The sequence below is a fragment of the Dendrobates tinctorius genome, unplaced genomic scaffold (assembly GCF_039654945.1).
Source record: "Dendrobates tinctorius isolate UK_male_01 unplaced genomic scaffold, ASM3965494v1 ptg000347l, whole genome shotgun sequence".
Lineage (NCBI taxonomy): Eukaryota > Metazoa > Chordata > Amphibia > Anura > Dendrobatidae > Dendrobates > Dendrobates tinctorius.
In genome coordinates this window covers 609050-628051 of record NW_027362013.1, presented here as the reverse complement: position 1 = coordinate 628051, position 19002 = coordinate 609050, and the positions used below count along the sequence as shown (strand labels likewise).

At 43.0% G+C, this 19002-nt stretch overlaps 1 pseudogene; it reads left to right on the top strand.

Moving 5' to 3' along the window:
* The window catches only part of LOC141074996 (cytosol aminopeptidase-like), a 49324-nt pseudogene that overhangs the window by 26837 nt on the left and 3485 nt on the right, over positions 1-19002 (top strand).

The window sequence follows — 19002 nt, the reverse complement described above, 5'->3', positions numbered from 1 at the left end:
TGCAACGTCTGTGCCGCTATAGGAAAAGCACCGGATTAACTGTACCCCACATGGAATGACACTTTTAGAGCATTTTGCATAATGTTTCACAAGACGTTTGCAGTAAACGTGTTCCAGAATTAGCTGCATTGTCGAAAATCTATATATATTTATCACAGTATTAAAAGGGAATCTATCAGCAGGCTTTGGTATGTAATCTGAGAGCAGCATACTATAGGGACTGATTCCGGCGATGTGTCACTTGATCAGCTGCTTGCTGTAGTTTCAATACAATCATTGTTTTATCAGCAAAGAGATGATCATTGGGGGACTGGATGTAGCGTGCCAGGCAGTCCAGCTAATCTGTGTAATCTCCACCACTGATTGGCAGCTTTTTGCCTATACACAGTAAGTTGCCAGTCAGGGATGTGGGTGGGATTATACACAGCTCAGGGTTCACAGCGCTATTACATCTGCAGCAGAGACCAGGGATTTTATGAGGTAGTATGCTTATCATATCTTATAAATAAGATATCTAGTACTTCACACGCCTCCTGATGAAGTACTGGATGAAACGTACGTTGGGGCGGTGGGAACGCTTTAACAAGTAGGACCTTTTATGTAAGTAATGCTTCCATGCTGTAAGCTATTTGGCTTGAACTGTTGGATGTTTTGCCCCTTGTACCGTTGTCTATGCTGCTTTATAAGATACAGTTAGGTCCATATATATTTGGACAGAGACAATATTTTTCTAATTTTGGTTCTAGACATTACCACAATGAATTTCAAACAAAACAATTCAGATGCAGTTGAAGTTCAGACTTTCAGCTTTCATTTGAGGGTATCCACATTAAAATTGGATGAAGGGTTTAGGAGTTTCAGCTCCTTAACATGTGCCACCCTGTTTTTAAAGGGACCAAAAGTAATTGGACAGAATAAATAATTGTAAATAAAATGTTCATTTCTAGTACTTGGTTGAAAACCCTTTGTTGGCAATGACTGCCTGAAGTCTTGAACTCATGGACATCACCAGACGCTGTGTTTCCTCCTTTTTGAGGCTCTGCCAGGCCTTCACTGCGGTGGTTTTCAGTTGCTGTTTGTTTGTGGGCCTTTCTGTCTGAAGTTTAGTCTTTAACAAGTGAAATGCATGCGAAATTGGGTTGAGATCAGGTGACTAACTTGGCCATTCAAGAATATTCCACTTCTTTGCTTTAATAAACTCCTGGGTTGCTTTGGCTTTATGTTTTGGGTCATTGTCCATCTGTAGTATGAAACGACGACCAATCAGTTTGGCTGCATTTGGCTGGATCTGAGCACACAGTATGGCTCTGAATACCTCAGAATTCATTCGGCTGCTTCTGTCCTGTGTCACATCATCAATAAACACTAGTGACCCAGTGCCACTGGCAGCCATGCATGCCCAAGCCATCACACTGCCTCCGCCGTGTTTTACAGATGATGTGGCATGCTTTGGATCATGAGCTGTACCACGCCTTCGCCATACTTTTCTCTTTCCATCATTCTGGTAGAGGTTGATCTTGTTTTCATCTGTCCAAAGAATGTTCTTCCAGAACTGTGCTGGCTTTTTTAGATGTTTTTTTAGCAAAGTCCAGTCTAGCCTTTTTATTCTTGATGCTTATGAGTGGCTTGCACCGTGCAGTGAACCCTCTGTATTTACTTTCATGCAGTCTTCTCTTTATGGTAGATTTGGATATTGATACGCCTACCTCCTGGAGAGTGTTGGTCACTTGGTTGGCTGTTGTGAAGGGGTTTCTCTTCACCATGGAGATTATTCTGCGATCATCCACCACTGTTGTCTTCCATGGCGCCCAGGTCTTTTTGCATTGATGAGTTCACCAGTGCTTTCTTTCTTTCTTTCAGGATGTACCAAACTGTAGATTTTGCCACTCCTAATGTTGTAGCAATTTCTCGGATGGGTTTTTTCTGTTTTTGCAGCTTAAGGATGGCTTGTTTCACCTGCATGGAGAGCTCCTTTGACCGCTGTTTCCTTCACAGCAAAACCTTCCAAATGCAAGCACCACACCTCAAATCAACTCCAGGCCTTTTATCTGCTTAATTGAGAATGACATAACGAAGGGATTACCCACACCTGTCCATGAAATAGCCTTGGAGTCAATTGTCCAATTACTTTTGGTCCCTTTGAAAACAGGGTGGCACATGTTAAGGAGCTGAAACTCCTAAACCCTTCATCCAATTTTAATGTGGATACCCTCAAATGAAAGCTGAAAGTCTGAACTTCAACTGCATCTGAATTGTTTTGTTTAAAATTCATTGTGGTAATGTCTAGAACCAAAACTAGAAAAATGTTGTCTCTGTCCAAATATATATGGACCTAACTGTATGATAAGCGTACTACCTCATGTCACCGGTACTTTATAGCGTCCCCACTATTGACTGTCCAGTAGTTCCTTTGTTCTTCTTTTGTTGTGTCAATTTTAACATTAATAATAATAATAATAATAATAATTAAACATTTTAAGGCTGGGTGCCCACGTTGCATTTTTGTATGCGTTTCCGCAGTGTTTGTGCCGGCTCAGACGCTGCAGAAATGCTTACAAGATGCTTCTAATTCATTTGCATGCATTTTTGGCTTTTTGTGCCAATGCATGTGTTTTTAACCGCTCAGGAATCGCTTAGCGGCTAAAAACGCAGCATGCTCATTAATTCCCGCATTGCTCAGCGTTTTTAGCCATCCCCAATGATCCCAGAAATCGCGTGTCAAAAAACACGTCAAAAACGCGTCAAAAATCGCGGAAAAAGACGCGCGTTTTCTGGGAAAGGGGATCCTTTTCCTGAGCGTTTAAAAACGCTAGCGTGGGCACATAGCCTAAAAGTATATACTCCTTGGTTATTTTCCCGTATTTTTGTTTTTTGTGTGTGCGCAAATGTGATAACATTCAGCAAAATTGTCACATTATTGTACATATGGCACAAATATTGGGATAACAATATAATAAGTATACATTGGAAATTGTCCTAATGTAAAAATAAGGAAATATTGGTGGCAGATTAGTACTTCAGTTGTATAGTATTAGTGGTGATGTAGAGAATGCGGTTGCAATCTTACTCTTACACAGGTACATCTTTTGTTATTGTATCTTTTTTTTTTTTCTTCCCTTTTTTTGCGTATTTGCTGCATATTAGAAAATCTGTGGACGGCTTCCATAAAGTTGGAAAAAAAATCATCTTTGTATCTAGCCTGCAGTGTGTTTACCCAGAATGATTTGTTCTATTTAGTGAAGAACTAGATGCCTGGCAAAAAGGAGTTTCCTACGCGAAGGGGCAGAACTTGGCTCGTTACTTGATGGAATCTCCAGCGAATTATGTGACTCCGTCAAAGTTTGCTGAGATAATTCAACAGAAGACTGGAGCATTGGGGGACGGGGTTAAGGTGCTCACTAGGTAAGACTGCGGACATATCTTCTGTAAATATTGCAGAAAGGATGAGATGTGAGATGAAGTGTTTCGCAAGAAATGCTTCTTCCAGGGGATATTCTAAATGTATTAATACAACCACCCCATCATTCTCTGCAGTATACCTTTCTTGTATGTATTTCATGTTTTGAGTTTTTTCTTTTTTGGGCTTTTTTTGTGCAATTTAGAACTCTTGTAACTAGGACTGAATTTTGGTTATTTGAATACATACAATGTTGCATTTTTTTTAACCAGTAGACTATAGTTACAGCGACTGTATGCCATGCAGTGATATGCTTCCACTTTGGTTTCCTAGATCAAAGTCCTGGATAGAAGAGCAACAAATGGGAGCGTTTTTAAGTGTGGCCAAAGGATCTGATGAGCCGCCGGTGTTCCTGGAAATCCATTATACTGGCAGCCGTGAGCCTAACGAGCCTCCTCTTGTGTTTGTGGGGAAAGGAGTTACTTTTGACAGGTCAGAGACACATCACGTACGGTATGACATTGGGTTGCACAACCTTTGAAAACACTTGCTGACTACTATTGGACAGTATGGAGGTTTTTTTACTTGTGTGTACCTAGATGATGGAAGCAATGTATTACTACTAGCACAGTCCCTGCCCCGGGCAGCAACTATCAGCTGGGCGCACATCCTCCTGATGAATATGTGCAGACTAAAACTACAGAGCATTTTGTGCCTTGTTGAAAGTACCACTGACCCCAAAATGTCTCTTTTTCTAAGTGGTGGGATTTCCTTGAAGCCGTCATCTGGAATGGATGCAATGAGAGCGGATATGGGTGGTGCAGCGACGGTCTGTTCTGCCATCTTGACTGCTGCGACTCTCAAATTACCCATTAACCTCATTGGTAAGTAAGTGTGGTTATCCCCAAAAATTATCAGATGCACTTTTTAGTAAGAAAAACTTACTACTAAAAAGTGTGTGTCTTAAATTCCGGAGGAAGCTTCCTGTGATGGAGGAGAACGCAAACTCTAGTGGTTCACGAGCGACCCCGTACAAAGAACTGGCTCTGTGAACGAAGAGAGCCAGCATCCCAGTGAGGGCCACCTGAAGTCTCTGAATGGCTCTCACTGGGGGGTAAAATTACAGTGTTTGGTGGCTGAAACCCTGCCAGCAGTTGTATTGGTTGGCTACACGTTTGCGGGGTTTCGGCAGTATAAAGTCCATTTTAAATGTGTGTATGTGTCCTCTAGGGTGATCTCACATTTAATTGGGATCCAAAGGAGCCTGCTCTCTTTGAGCGAAGCCAAATTATCCAGGTCACCCGAAAGAGTCAGACTGCCCATTACTAGACACCGCATCCTTTCCAATCACTGTGTGTCTATAAATGTGCAAATGTAGCGAGCAGTGTGCATCTATAAATGTGCAAATGTAGCAGAGCTGTGTGCATCTATAAACGTGGAAATGTAGCAGAGCTGTGTGCATCTATAAATGTGGAAATGTAGCCGAGCTGTGTGCATCTATAAATGTGCAAATGTAGCAGAGCTGTGTGCATCTATAAATGTGCCCATGTAGCAGAGCTGTCTGCAACTATAAATGTGGAAATGTAGCAGAGCTGTGTGCAACTATAAATGTGCAAATGTAGTGAGCTGTGTGCATCTATAAATGTGCAAATGTAGCAGAGCTGTGTGCAACTATAAATGTGGAAATGTAGCAGAGCTGTGTGCAACTATAAATGTGCAAATGTAGCAAGCTGTGTGCATCTATAAATGTGGAAATGTAGCAGAACTGTGTGCAACTATAAATGTGCAAATGTAGTGAGCTGTGTGCATCAATAAATGAGCAAATGTAGCAGAGCTGTGTGCAACTATAAATGTGGAAATGTAGCAGAGCTGTGTGCAACTATAAATGTGCAAATGTAGCGAGCAGTGTGCATCTATAAATGTGATACGGCACAGACTTGAAAATCCACCAATAATAGAAAACAGCAAAAGAGCAAAAAGGTTTACCCGTCCAGGCATCCAGACAAATGCAGTCAGGATGCAGTGGACCCATATAATTAAGATGGCCAAAATATCAGCTTAGGATTTAGTGTTGGGTACCCGTAAACGTGGAGATTTTTGACGCAGGTTACGGGCTTGCGTATTTTGGCCAAAATGTCAGCCAATGCTCCACATTTTTTAATGTGTTTTTTGCACTTTTTATTCAGGGTGCAGTTGGGCCCATTTGGTCTTGTAAACTGCGGTGTCTGTTCACATGGCATGCATTTTGATAGCGCTGGGCCAGCCCGCCTGAGCTCATAGAAGGGTGTCTCTACTAGGCTGGCCTGGATGCTGTGCATGGCCATAGTGTGAACAGCGCCGCATACAAGTGTTTTGTTGTGCATTAACATACCAGGCAACCGCCCCCTCCATGTATTGGTAGGCTGCGAGCGGTTGTTTCATCGGTATTCTTGCACCTGTGTTGCCATCTTAACCCGTTCACGACCCCGAAAGTTGTTGTGCAATTTTTCCTGAGTACGCTGATACCCATATGTGGGGGGTAAACAACTGTTTGGGCACACGTCGGGGCTCGGAATGGAGAGAGCGCTGTTTGACATTTTGAACGCAAAATTGGCTGGAATAAATCGTGGCGCCATGTCGTTCGGAGACCCCGTGATGTGCCTAAACAGTGGAAACCCCTCAATTCTAACTCCAACTCTAACCCCAACACACCCCTAACCCTAATCCCAACCATAACCCTAACCACAACCCTAACGCCAACACACCCCTAATCCTAATCCCAACTCTAACCCTAACTACAAGCCTAACCCTAATCCCAGCCCTAACCCTAATTCCAACCCTAACCCTAATTTTAACCCTAATTCCAACCCTAACCCTAATTCTAGCCCTAACCATAACCCTAATTCCAACCCTAACCCTAATTCCAACCCTAACCCTAATTCTAACCCTAATTCTAGCCCTAACTATAACCCTAATTACAACCCTAACCCTAGTTCGAACCCTAAATGGAAAAAAAAAATATTTTTTTTATTTTATTATTTGCGCCTGGCTATGGGGGTGATAAAAGGGGGGTGTATTTACTTTTTTTTCATTTTGATCACTGTGAGAGTTTATCACAGTGATCAAAATGAAAAATGAACGGGCAGCCGGCAAATTCATGGGCGCCGCCATCTTGAACAATGGCAGGCGCACTGCGCATGCGCCCGCCATTTTCCAAGATGGCGGGCCGCTGGGAGCCACGGCGGGACACCGGGAGCACCATCGGAGGTCCCAGGGGGGATCGGAAGGTGGGAGGGAGCGATAGGAAGGGGAGGGGGAGCAGATGATGACGGCGGCGGCAACCGGTTGTTTCATCGGTATTCTTGCACCTGTGTTGCCATCTTAACCCCTTCACGACCCATGACGCCTACGTAGGCGTCATGAAAAGTCGTGCCCAAACGACCTATGACGCCTACGTATGCGTCATGCTATAAATAGCCCCCCTGCGGGTCGGGTGACCGGGGTCACTGAAAGGTCACCCGACCCGCACACAGAGGACACTCTACGGTTAATCCCAGGGGGCGTGGCTTAACCCCCACGTGCCTACGATCGCTCTGATTGGCTGTTAAAAGTGAAACAGCCAATCAGCGATTTGTAATATTTCACCAATGAAATTTGGTGAAATATTACAATCCAGCCATGGCCGATGCTGCAATAGCATCGGACATGGCTGGACACCGACACCCGACCCCCCCCCACACCGACTGACCCCGGTCACCCGACCCGCAGGGGGGCTATTTATAGCATGACGCCTACGTAGGCGTCATAGGTCGTTTGGGCACGACTTTTCATGACGCCTACGTAGGCGTCATGGGTCGTGAAGGGGTTAAGATGGCAACACAGGTGCAAGAATACCGATGAAACAACCGGTTGCCGCCGCCGTCATCATCTGCTCCCCCTCCCCTTCCTATCGCTCCCTCCCACCTTCCGATCCCCCCTGGGACCTCCGATGGTGCTCCCGGTGTCCCGCCGTGGCTCCCAGCGGCCCGCCATCTTGGAAAATGGTGGGCGCATGCGCAGTGCGCCTGCCATTGTTCAAGATGGCGGCGCCCATGAATTTGCCGGCTGCCCGTTCATTTTTCATTTTGATCACTGTGATACACTCTCACAGGGATCAAAATGAAAAAAAAGTAAATACACCCCCCTTTTATCACCCCCATAGCCAGGCGCAAATAATAAAATAAAAAAAATATTTTTTTTTTCCATTTAGGGTTCGAACTAGGGTTAGGGTTGTAATTAGGGTTATAGTTAGGGCTAGAATTAGGGTTAGAATTAGGGTTAGGGTTGGAATTAGGGTTAGGGTTGGAATTAGGGTTATGGTTAGGGCTAGAATTAGGGTTAGGGTTGGAATTAGGGTTAAAATTAGGGTTGGAATTAGGGTTAGGGCTGGGATTAGGGTTAGGCTTGTAGTTAGGGTTAGAGTTGGGATTAGGGTTAGGGGTGTGTTGGCGTTAGGGTTGTGGTTAGGGTTATGGTTGGGATTAGGGTTAGGGGTGTGTTGGGGTTAGAGTTGGAGTTAGAATTGAGGGGTTTCCACTGTTTAGGCACATCACGGGGTCTCCGAACGCGACATGGCGCCACGATTTATTCCAGCCAATTTTGCGTTCAAAATGTCAAACAGCGCTCTCTCCATTCCGAGCCCCGACGTGTGCCCAAACAGTTGTTTACCCCCCACATATGGGTATCAGCGTACTCAGGAAAAATTGCACAACAACTTTCGGGGTCTAATTTCTCCTGTTACCCTTGGGAAAATAAGAAATTGGGGGCTAAAAAAATGATTTTTATTTTCACGGCTCTGAGTTATAAACTTCGGTGAAGCATTTGGGGGTTCAAAGTGCTCACCACACATCTAGATAAGTTCCTTGGGTGGTCTAGTTTCCAAAATGGGGTCACTTGTGGGGGGTTTCCACTGTTTAGGCACATCAGAGGCTCTGCAAACGTAACATGATGCCCGCAGACTATTCCATCAAGTCAGTATTTCAAAACGTCACTACTTCCCTTCCAAGCCCCGACATGTGCCCAAACAGTGGTCCCTCCCCACATATTGGGTACCAGCGTACTCAGGACAAACCGGACAACAACTTTTGGTGTCCAATTTCTCCTGTTACTATTGTGAAAATAAAAAATAGCGGGCTAAAAAATCAAATCAAAAAATCAAAAAATTTTTGAGGAAAAAAAAATATTTTTATTTACACAGCTCTGCGTTATACACTTCTGTAAAGCACCTGGGGGGTTCAAAGTGCTCACTATGCATCTAGATAACTTCCTTAGGGGGTCTAGTTTCCAAAATGGGGTGATTTGTGGGGGAGCTCCAAAGTGTAGGCAGACAGGGCCTCTCCAAACACGACATGGTGTCCGCTAACGATTGGAGCTAATTTTCCATTCAAAAAGTCAAATGGCGCTCCTTCCCTTCTGAGCCCTGCCGTGCGCCCAAACAGTGGTTCCCCCCCCCACATATGGGGTGCCAGCGTACTCAGGACAAACTGAACAGCAACTTTAGGGGTCCAATTTATCCTGTTACCCTTGTGAAAATAAAAAATATCGGGCTAAAAAAATCATTTTGAGGAAAAAAAAATGATTTTTTATTTTCATGGCTCTGCGTTTATAAACTTCTGTGAAGCACTTGGGGGTTCAAAGTGCTCACTACACATCTAGATAAGCTCCTTGGGGGTCTAGTTTCCAAAAGGGGGCATAATAGATGGCCATCTTGACTGGGGGCATAATAGATGGCAAACAGAAAAATATGATATCTAACATAGTATTTGACCAAAAAAGAGCGCCAAATGTTTTACCAGTATCTAGTGCATCACATAGCGACTATATTAGGCACCATGGATAAGTATCCAATAGCATAGGTGGATAAGGTAACCGCACATGCGCAAATGACCATAAAAAATTTATATACGGCCATCAAAGATGGAAACACACCTAATAGTAAGCGTAAAAAATACCAATGTATTTATATGAAAATTTATAGATTGTTACAAAGCATAAAAAATGATTAAACACAAGGGTTATAAGGATATAGGGTAACCCAACGTATTCCAGTCCTATACAGGTTTATGACAACAATATATATACCCCATGCATTAGTTTAGTCAAAAATTATAGCCATAAAAATGTACATAGTCCTATTATAATCTAAATGGAATAAGTTAGCCCAAAAATAATGCTATTACAATGAAATATAAAGAATAATCTCTATCAGCCGCATTATTATGCATTGCCCCCATATATATAACTACATATGCTTGTAAATAGAGGTGTATACAGCCATATATCAATGATCACCACATAGAAGTCCACCCATAAAAAATGGAAAAAAAATGGGCAACAAAGAGAACACATCTTCATCTTCTTGTATAGGAGAATGTTGATATATTCATAGAAGAGACGATCATATTTATCCAAAGCCTCCAGAAGATATTTCGGACCCAGACAACCCAACCAAAAAGATGCCAAATCTAAAAGACTAAAATAAAACAAAGTTAAAAAAGACACAACAAATGTCACTCCAGAAGTGTAACAGTACCACAACGGGGGAATAGGTGGAGGAGAAGAGGGAAAGATAAATGGAAAACTCACAAAAATGGAACGAATGAAAGACATTCGTTAAGGCCATATGGATGGACTGTTTTCAATTTCCAAATCCATTTAGCTTCTAATTGACTCAATCTTTTAGAGAGACCCCCACCTCGAATATCAATTTTCAGGGCCTCAATGCCCCATACCATAAGTGAGGTGGAATCACAGCCATGGTGCTCCTTGAAATGTCTAGGTATAGTCCTCAGGGTGGAAGCATCCGTGTGGCCACGAGCCGCCTGAATCCCCAACACGTGCTCCCTGACTCGGACCTTGAATTGTCGCGTAGTAAGGCCTACATAAATAAGGCCACAGGGACACGTAGCATAGTATACGACATACCTAGTCGTACAGGTAATGCGTTGTCTAATACTGAAGACCTGATCTCCACTCGGATTGTTAAATTCAGTACACCGCATAATGTTGGGGCAGGCGACACAGTGGCCACACGGATAACAACCAACCCCGGGAATGTGACCATCCAGAAAGGTAGTTTTAGAGCCCACAGCGTAGTGGCTCATAACCAGATGATCCCTTAAGTTTCTAGACCGTCGGAACGCCATGGCTGGTCTCTCTGTTGTGATCCTGTTAATGACCGGGTCAATGCGGAGGATAGGCCATGCTTTATCAAGGGCAGAACGAACAGCCTCTGATCTAGAGCTAAAAGTAGTAATAAACCTAACAGTTTGGTTACCCCTAGATGTATTGGACATCCCTGATCTATATAATAAATCCTGCCTAGTAGCATGCTTAGCTCGATTGAAAGCAATTTTGATGGATCTCCGGCTATATCCACGTTCTAGAAATCGTTGACGAAGCTCATCCGCCCGATGAAAGAATGTCTCATCTGTAGAACAGATATGGCGCAGTCGTAAAAATTGACCGATGGGTACCGCCTTAATGACATGTCTTGGATGTGCGGATGAGGCGTGCAGCAAGGAATTTGTCGCGGTAATCTTTCTAAATATGTCTGTTTGCACCATCCCATAGGGGTCCCTCCTTACGGTAACGTCCAAAAAGTCCAATTCATTAGCATCAGATGTGAACGTAAGTATAATATTACGGTCATTGCTGTTCAATTTTGAGATAAGCTGCGCAAGGTCGACGGAGCTGCCTTGCCAGATGAAGAATATATCATCAATGTACCGCGTCCAAAGGGGGACACGGCACATTGACGCATCCTCATCTGACAAAAAGAGGTCCCTCTCCCACAGCCCCAGGAATAGGCCAGCATAGGTGGGCGCAAAGGCCGCACCCATGGCGGTCCCCTGGAGCTGGAGGTAGAAGGACCCCTTGAACACAAAAAAATTGTGCGTGAGGGTGAACTCTAATAGTTCCAGCAGAAGGTCCCTAAGCCTGGGAGCCAAAGGAGAAGTCTCCAAAAAGAATTTCACGGCTCTCAGGCCATCCGAATGTCTGATGTTAGTATATAGGGACTCCACATCTGCTGAAACTAGAAGAGTGTCACCCTCAAGGCAGAGTCTGTTGACCCTGCGCAGCAGATCCCCAGTGTCACGGAGGAAGGAAGGGAGGCACATAACAAGAGGTTGCAGGTGGTAATCTATCCATTTGTTTATATTTTCCAGAAAGTTGCCACGTCCCGACACTATAGGTCGTCCGGGTGGCACCGAGGAGCTCTTATGTATCTTAGGGAGCAGATACAGAGTTGGGATCGTGGGTTCAGGAACCATTAATGCTGAAAATAATGGTTTGGTGATAACGCCATCCCGTAGAGATCTTTTCAGAATTGTTTCCAGCTGAGATAAGTATGAGAGGGGGTTATAGGTCAATTTTCTATAACAGGTCTACCTCCAGCTCCAGGGGACCGCCATGGGTGCGGCCTTTGCGCCCACCTATGCTGGCCTATTCCTGGAGCTGTAGGAGAGGGACCTCTTTTTGTCAGATGAGGATGCGTCAATGTGCCGTGTCCCCCTTTGGATGCGGTACATTGATGATATATTCTTCATCTGGCAAGGCAGCTCCGTCGACCTTGCGCAGCTTATCTCAAAATTGAACAACAATGACCGTAATATTATACTTACGTTCACATCTGATGCTAATGAATTGGACTTTTTGGACGTTACCGTAAGGAGGGACCCCTATGGGATGGTGCAAACAGACATATTTAGAAAGATTACCGCGACAAATTCCTTGCTGCACGCCTCATCCACACATCCGAGACATGTCATTAAGGCGGTACCCATCGGTCAATTTTTACGACTGCGCCGTATCTGTTCTACAGATGAGACATTCTTTCATCGGGCGGATGAGCTTCGTCAACGATTTCTAGAACGTGGATATAGCCGGAGATCCATCAAAATTGCTTTCAATCGAGCTAAGCATGCTACTAGGCAGGATTTATTATATAGATCAGGGATGTCCAATACATCTAGGGGTAACCAAACTGTTAGGTTTATTACTACTTTTAGCTCTAGATCAGAGGCTGTTCGTTCTGCCCTTGATAAAGCATGGCCTATCCTCCGCATTGACCCGGTCATTAACAGGATCACAACAGAGAGACCAGCCATGGCGTTCCGACGGTCTAGAAACTTAAGGGATCATCTGGTTATGAGCCACTACGCTGTGGGCTCTAAAACTACCTTTCTGGATGGTCACATTCCCGGGGTTGGTTGTTATCCGTGTGGCCACTGTGTCGCCTGCCCCAACATTATGCGGTGTACTGAATTTAACAATTCGAGTGGAGATCAGGTCTTCAGTATTAGACAACGCATTACCTGTACGACTAGGTATGTCATATACTATGCTACGTGTCCCTGTGGCCTTATTTATGTAGGCCTTACTACGCGACAATTCAAGGTCCGAGTCAGGGAGCACGTGTTGGGGATTCAGGCGGCTCGTGGCCACACGGATGCTTCCACCCTGAGGACTATACCTAGAAATTTCAAGGAGCACCATGGCTGTGATTCCACCTCACTTATGGTATGGGGCATTGAGGCCCTGAAAATTGATATTTGAGGTGGGGGTCTCTCTAAAAGATTGAGTCAATTAGAAGCTAAATGGATTTGGAAATTGAAAACAGTCCATCCATATGGCCTTAACGAATGTCTTTCATTCGTTCCATTTTTGTGAGTTTTCCTTTTATCTTTCCCTCTTCTCCTCCACCTATTCCCCCGTTGTGGTACTGTTACACTTCTGGAGTGACATTTGTTGTGTCTTTTTTAACTTTTTTAACTTTGTTTTATTTTAGTCTTTTAGATTTGGCATCTTTTTGGTTGGGTTGTCTGGGTCCGAAATATCTTCTGGAGGCTTTGGATAAATATGATCGTCTCTTCTATGAATATATCAACATTCTCCTATACAAGAAGATGAAGATGTGTTCTCTTTGTTGCCCATTTTTTTTCCATTTTTTATGGGTGGACTTCTATGTGGTGATCATTGATATATGGCTGTATACACCTCTATTTACAAGCATATGTAGTTATATATATGGGGGCAATGCATAATAATGCGGCTGATAGAGATTATTCTTTATATTTCATTGTAATGGCATTATTTTTGGGCTAACTTATTCCATTTAGATTATAATAGGACTATGTACATTTTTATGGCTATAATTTTTGACTAAACTAATGCATGGGGTATATATATTGTTGTCATAAACCTGTATAGGACTGGAATACGTTGGTTTACCCTATATCCTTATAACCCTCGTGTTTAATCATTTTTGATGCTTTGTAACAATCTATAAATTTTCATATAAATACATTGGTATTTTTTACGCTTACTATTAGGTGTGTTTCCATCTTTGATGGCCGTATATAAATTTTTTATGGTCATTTGCGCATGTGCGGTTACCTTATCCACCTATGCTATTGGATACTTATCCATGGTGCCTAATATAGTCGCTATGTGATGCACTAGATACTGGTAAAACATTTGGCGCTCTTTTTTGGTCAAATACTATGTTAGATATCATATTTTTCTGTTTGCCATCTATTATGCCCCCAGTCAAGATGGCCGCGACCATTTTGTGGCCGTCTGCGCATGCGCGGGTGACGCGCGCCTAACTCCACCCCCATCCGCCCGTGGTCTGGCGTCTGACGTCACGGGGCCCCGTGTATTGTCAGCGCCAGCCCGGACGTGTTGGTGGGTGGGTGGTTGGTCGCTCCCCTGATTGGCGCTCAGGTTTATTTGGACCCCTATTTATAGTACACCCGGTGGCCTTTTATGACACACCCCCTGAGGAAGGAAGCGGTGTAGCTTCCGAAACGTACGTTGGGCTGTTTTCCTTGCGCCGGTGGTCCAGTGCCCCCTTAGGTATGAGTATTATGTTTGTATTTTGATCTCTCATAACCCCCTTCTTTGGGGTTGCCTGACGGTCTGGGGATTTTACCCTTTATTTCACTATGACTAGTCGGCTTGTATATACCACTAATGGAGATACATTATACCATATTGATATACCTTAGGGAATCTCTGTACCTCTGTGCGTTCTGCTTGTGTCACTTCTGTCATGCCAATTTTTATCTTTGTCCTTAATAAAGATTCATGTTATTTCTACCTATTTTGGATGTTTATGCACTGTTTTTTCGGTTGCTTCTTTATAAGAGGTACAGGGAGTGGACTGCTGAGGACTGGGGTAAAGTCATTTTCTCTGATGAATCCCCTTTTCGATTGTTTGGGACGTCTGGAAAACGGCTTATTCGGAGAAGACCAGGTGAGCGCTACCACCAGTCTTGTCTCATGCCAACTGTCAAGCATCCTGAAACCATTCATGTGTGGGGTTGCTTCTCAGCCAAGGGAATGGGCTCTCTCTCAGTCTTGCCTAAAAACACAGCCATGAATAAAGAATGGTACCAGAATGTCCTCCAAGAGCAACTTCTCCCAACCGTCCAAGAGCAGTTTGGCGATCAACAATGCCTTTTTCAACATGGAGTACCTTGCCATAAAGCAAAGGTGATAACTAAATGACTCAGAGAACAAAACATAGAGATTTTGGGACCATGGCCTGGAAACTCCCCAGATCTTAATCCCATTGAGAACTTGTGGTCAATCATCAAGAGACGGGTGGACAAACAAAAACCTTCAAATTCAGACAAAATAAAAGCATTGATTTTGCAAGAATGGACTGCTATCAGTCAGGATTTGATCCAGAAGTTGATTGAGAGCATGCCAGGGAGAATTGCTGAGGTCCTGAAGAAGGGTCAACACTGCAAATATTGACTTGCTGCATTAACTCATTCTAACTGTCAATATAACCTTTTGCTACTCATAATATGACTGCAATTATATTTCTGTATGTGATAAAAACATCTGACAAACACACATAAAAACCAGAGGGCAGCAGATCATGTGAAAATATAATATTTGTGTCATTCTCAAAACTTTTGGCCATGACTGTAGATAAGTTCCTTGGAGGGTCTAGTTTCCAAAATGGGGTCACTTGTGGGGGAGCTCCAGTGTTTAGGCACACAGGGACACTCCAAACGCGACATGGCAACCGCTAAATATTACAGTATATTTTCCATTCAAAAAGTCAAATGGCGCTCCTTCCCTTATGAGCCCTGCCATGCGCCCAAACAGTGGTTTATGACCACATATGAGGTATCGGTGTACTCAGGAGAAATTGCCCAACAAATTTTAGGATCCATTTTATCCTGTTGCCCTTGTGAAAATGAAAAAATTGATGCTAAAAGAAAATTTTTGTTGGAAAAATTAAAATGTTCATTTTTTCCTTCCACATTGCTTTAGTTGCTGTGAAGCACCTGAAGGGTTAATAATCTTCTTGAATGTAGTTTTGAGTAGCTTGAGGGGTGCAGTTTTTAGAATGGTGTCACTTTTGGGTATTTTCTGCCATATAAACCCCTCAAAGTGACTTCAAATGTGAGGTGGTCCCTAAAAAAAATGGTTTTGTAAATTTTGTTGTAAAAATGAGAAATCGCTGGTCAACTTTTAACCCTTATAACTTCCCAACAAAAAAAAAATTTGTTTCCGAAATTGTGCTGATGTAAAGTAGACATGTGGGAAATGTTATTTATTAACTATTTTGTGTCACATAACTCTCTGGTTTAACAGAATAAAAATTCAAAATGTGAAAATTGCAAAATTTTCAAAGTTTTCGCCAAATTTCCGTTTTTTTCACAAATAAATGCAAACATTATCGACCTAAGTTTACCACTAACATGAAGCCCAATATGTCACGAAAAAACATTCTCAGAATCGCTAGGATCCGTTGAAGCGTTCCTGAGTTATTACCTCATAAAGGGACACTGGTCAATATTGTCAAAAATGGCCAGGTCGCTAAGGTCAAAATAGGCTGGGTCATGAAGGGGTTAATTGTATGGGTCCACTGCATCCTGATGGTGCATTTGTCTGGAGGCCTGTACGGGTAAACCTTTTTGCTCTTTTGCTGTTTTCCATCTATAAATGTGGAAATGTAGCAGAGCTGTGTGCATCTATAAATGTGCAAATGTAGCAGAGCTGTGTGCATCTATAAATGAGCAAATGTTTCAGAGCTGTGTCTATACGTAGCAGATCTGTGTGTGTATAATACACATTAACAATTGATCTATTACATTCCTATTCTACCCTAGTGCATTAAAATTAGTGATCATGACCTCTCCATTTTACCCGGGAAGTTTTAGTTAGTAGGAAAAATGTTTTTCCTATTTTGTGCTCTCTAAACCTAGAGTGTAGTGCAAAATAATACAGTATTTATCTTTCAATTTTAGTTATATAAAGGCTATATGAAAATGACAGTTTTATTCACTTTTACTTTTATGCCACCAATTGAACCACATACCGTGGTATGAGCTGTGTACACAAATTTGTGGAATATTTGAAAATTAATTTTGTTTTAAATGCAGTGGAACAATTTTTAAAAATCTGGCTGTAAATGTTTTCCCCTCCCAATTTAAGTACGGTAACTTCCGACATATCAACTGTTTTGATTAATGGTGTCGGAGTGCTGAAACCTTCGCAGACCACTTATATACTTTTGTGAGCATATACAATGCTAACCCTGCCCCTCCAAAAATGAGCTAAAAGGGCACAATTCTGATTATAGTGCCCCTGACCTTTTTGTTTTATGGATCAGTGGGGGGGTGCTAAACTCGCATACCCTCACTGATCAAAACTTAAAGCGTTTAAGTGTGACATATAAAAAGTTCTCTAAAATTGCTTTTTGTCTTCCATGGAGGGGGGGAGAATTGCCCAGAATTGTGGCACTTTTTTTTGTGAAGTTTCTCTAAAAGAAAAAAAAAACTGAAGAGGGAGATTGGAGTAGATAGCTGACCTGCATTTTTTTCTTTTTAAATCCATTGATGAATCGGACAAAAACTCCACGAAACCACCCAAACTCTGGCAACAATGGCGGGGACAGCAAAAACAGAAAAATAGACACGTAAACACACAAAAATAAACTTTAAAACAGGCAAAATGCGATAATGGATTACTTTCTTGTCCCATCCCATGGACCACTTTTTAGGACATTTTTTTTATATTTGATTATTCTGCAGTAAATTACTTAAAAAAATCAATTTGGTACAAAGTAAAACACCCGTCACGCAGCGGCTTATCAGAACAGTAGGAAGTCGGCCAAGTCTTTGGTCCTGTTGCCAAGAGGCTCCCAAACAGCGGCCATTGTAGTTACTCAGCATTGGTCCTAGGTTTTCTATGGCATCTCTACTCCTGTCTGATACTTTTTATCTTGTATGTAATATGTTTCTGTAAAACTAATGATGGTGTTAATCTCGTCCTGTAAGGTTTGGCTCCACTGTGTGAAAATATGCCCAGCGGCAGAGCTAATAAGCCTGGGGATGTGGTGAAGGCCAAGAACGGGGAAGACCATCCAGGTAATCTTCACCCATTGCCGGCTGTGGTGACGGCCATTATCCTGACTAGTAGGAGTTTAGTAGGGTGACGAATACAAATATCAGCTTTGCCCTAGGTTTCCTCAGCTTTTGGCTCCCTAGTAAACATGATATAAATGGAGATCTGGCCCCTGGGTTTATGCTCTTATCTCATTGTAACCCAAGGCAATGTGTAGCGGGGCCTGTGATGGGTTGGACCATTAGATGTACATGGTCAGTGTGAAGCTGGAAAGTGTTCTGTACCAACACCACCAAACAATGGAGAACCAGCTCAAAACTCGCCACCCTGAGCCATTGTTAGTAGTGCTATCCAGTTCAAAGTGGCACTGAGGAGTGGCCATACATTTGTCATGTATAGTCAATGGCGTAGCGTGTGTTGGGGGCCCCGGTAAGGCAAGTGTTTTCATTGTGCTGTGTAGTATTAGTATAGAGTCCCTTACACTAATCCAGTACTGAACCCCCAAACATATTATTGTTTTTGTTTTTTAACCCCTTACTGATATCTGTCGGCACCCTGTCTTTGATGCGAGCTCAGGAACTGAGATTGCATCTTTCCCAGCAGATGATGGCTGTGTTATTCAGCCATCATCTGCCTCTAACATCCTCGTGTAGAGCGGAGCTCTGTCCACAGGTGTTAACCTGTTAAACTTAGCTGCCAGTCTTTTGACAGCGGCATTCACAGCTCACGTCCTGAGGAGCGCGCTGTTCTAATTGGCTGTTGGCTCCAATGCGAGGTGCTCGCGGTCTCACAATGGGTTGTCATGACAGCTGGGGGTCTGCTGAAGACTCCTTATGGCTGTCATGGTGGTGCTCCAATGAGAGCGGGATTTTTTCCTATATAAAGCAACACTGGTATTGCTTAATCCTATATATCCAAGGAGGATAATGGTAGACACTTCACTATTCAATACACCACCTATATCTGTTCCTGCAATAGTCAGTAGCTGTCAGATAGGAAGAGATTCCAGCTTCATAATTAAAATATTGACTTTTTCGATGGATATATAAAAACAAATTACAATTGAAAAGACAAGGCAAGAAGCCTCCACAGAAGGGGGACACAAGCAAAATATAAACCCATCCCACAATAGTGGATAAATTGCTGTATTCAGTCCTTCAGGGTTTAGATTTATTACAGTGCAGGATCTTTCTAGAATAGACCACGATAGAGCC